This window comes from Drosophila novamexicana, unplaced genomic scaffold, assembly GCF_003285875.2.
Source record: "Drosophila novamexicana strain 15010-1031.04,08,12 unplaced genomic scaffold, DnovRS2.1 tig00001222-arrow-arrow-pilon, whole genome shotgun sequence".
NCBI classification, from domain to species: domain Eukaryota; kingdom Metazoa; phylum Arthropoda; class Insecta; order Diptera; family Drosophilidae; genus Drosophila; species Drosophila novamexicana.
Genome location: NW_020824845.1, coordinates 1,165,139 through 1,167,568, shown reverse-complemented (window position 1 = coordinate 1,167,568; position 2,430 = coordinate 1,165,139). Strand labels below are relative to the sequence as shown.

General features: G+C 32.1%; 1 long non-coding RNA gene across 2 annotated transcripts; it reads right to left on the bottom strand.

The window, feature by feature from the left end:
- Window positions 1-298: 298 nt before the first annotated feature.
- Window positions 299-1,843, bottom strand: LOC115766776. 2 transcript variants are annotated; one of them, XR_004018321.1, is made up of 4 exons: window positions 1,417-1,843; window positions 1,203-1,319; window positions 934-1,143; window positions 299-400 (listed from the first exon to the last, which is right to left on the bottom strand). It is a non-coding gene; the product is annotated as an uncharacterized LOC115766776 (long non-coding RNA). The 2 variants fall into 2 exon arrangements; XR_004018320.1 differs by lacking the exon at window positions 299-400 and having other exon boundaries at window positions 418-1,143.
- Window positions 1,844-2,430: the final 587 nt, after the last annotated feature.

Below are 2,430 nucleotides of genomic sequence, written 5' to 3'. Positions count from 1 at the left end.
GCATTTGTGTGTAAGAAAAGATAATATTTAAACATCTATAAGTATAAATGTATATACATTCTCTTATGTGAAGTGAGCTTATTTTTAAAATAAAAGTTTCGGAATTACTTCAACTTGAATTTAAAACTTGCTCCTAAATTTAAGAAATCAATAATAAAGGTTTATAACTTAACATATATATAATGACTAAACAATACAAATACATAAGATAAACAAAAATTAATATTTAAGAAAGTTTTTCTTGCCAACATTAAAAAATGAATAAATAATTCGAAAAGTGTTAAATTTATTTTAAAACTTTTAACATTTACAGCCCCTAGTACGAACACTTCTATTTATCTGATGGACGAGCTGAGTCGATAATTTTTACAGCCAGTCTTCTCGTCCGTCAGGTACGATCCTGCGATCAAAGTTGTATAAGTAATTTATTCACATTTTTTTAGACTTCCTCCTGTTTTCCCTAAAACGACCGTTAAACTCTCGCAAAATATACATAGTAGTAATTAAATAAACTATTCCTCAGTGTGTATGGGAGAGAGAGGAGGAAGAGCAGTCGCTAAATTATAGCACGTAGCTTTTAACCTGCGTGTTTGTATATGAAATTAAATATAAGCTTACACCTTAAGGTGTACATGGTGGTCATTACCAATGCAACAAACGCCTTGCGCTAAGTGTACTTGTAAATATAAGTTGGCAGCAGGATTGTTAGACGGTTATATTTCAAGCCCACAATATCAATACCGACCAACAAAAATAAGCCCTAACCCAAACTAAAATATAGATATATAAAAAATGGTTTGACTAAGATCAAACTTTTTGAGACATTTTCAATATTTAAACCCTGAACCCATTGAATATGGGTAAGAAGGAGTATAATGTTCTTGGTAAAAAAAATTATTTTCGTTTATTAGATATCGGCTGGCCTTCTCATACCTGTCTCTATAGGGTTTTTGCTTTGCATTTGAAGCTGTTATTGCAGCGGAAACAGAGTATGGCAAAACCTTTACTTGCTCCATTTTTTCGGAAAATATAACGCATTCCTTTTAACTCATAAACTTCATCGATAGCTTCAATTTTTAAATGTAATTCTCTTTTTATGTTTGGTAAATGTGCTTTCAACCCGTTACAAATTTCATGATAAATCTACAATAACCTCTGGAAGAGTATAGTAAATTATCCATTGCAATGTTACACTTACATACTTGATTGTAACTCTCGGTGTCGCTCAATATTAACATAAATTTTTTTCGTGAGCTTTTAGATTCCCCATCTTCTCCTGCATACCACGGGTTGCCAGTGAGGGGAAAAGAGAAAATTTCCTTAGACATTAGTAAATTAGAAAAAGAGAATATAGAAAGTAAAGTACCTAAGTGCCTACTCTCAATAACGAGAAAATTACCCATATCATATAAATACCTTAATATATCCATTTCTGCAAACATATACCGATAGATGGCAGGAGCAACATTAAAGTCAAAAACAGTGGCGCCACCTAGCATCTAACATCTGAGAAAGAGAGGCAGCAGTTGTCCCAAATGTGCATGGATGATTGGAATGGTGCACAAAATATTAAAGCACACCTTTAGGCTTGGAAAAAAAAGCGTAATAGATGTAGAGTTAGTAAAAATTGAAAAATTTGTCTGTGGACTTCGCCAGTAAGTTAAACGGGATTAAACTCTAAAAACACATCGATTATTTCTCAGTTGACAGATTCGCCAGGGGACGCAGAAAGAACAATGCGGCCGTTCAATGAGTTCTGACCACTCGATGTGAATTACCGAACGTCCTGCGGTTTCGGTACCACATGAGCATATTTATATAAAAAAATATCTATAAAATTTAACATTTTCTAGTTTTGTATAAAAATGTGAAAATATTATCATTGCTGATGTATTTCTATTTTATACAGACGAAATATTCTATTTGACATATTTAAATTTCATTCTAGTGCGCTCAAAGCTGGTATTCTAATAAGTCTTTATGCTCGAAATGTTACAGAACTAAATTAGAAATATAGATTTGTATGCAATTGAAATAACATTTTAACTGGTTTAAAGAGGAGTTAATTCCGAAGTTTTTCAAGAATTCATGAAAATATCTTCAATGTTCAGACTGTTTGTTACGTTGAGCCTTTGGGTAAGAAGGTTATGTAATAGGCAGAAGAATGAATCTCCGATTCCCCAAACTATATGCTAAATTTAGAGTTTTAAGTTTTAAATATATTTTTGCATATGCCAAACATTTTCATAATATCGATATATATATAAGTTTTAAGATCTGTTTTTTAGTTGGCTTCAAACCCTGTCAATTTCATAAATATTAGATTATAAACATTAATAGTAATCAAGAATGCACAAGGGAGGCACATCGAGTGCGCTGCTTTAGGCGTGCGTTTGTGTGCATATGTATACAAGCAAGATAGTATGCAAC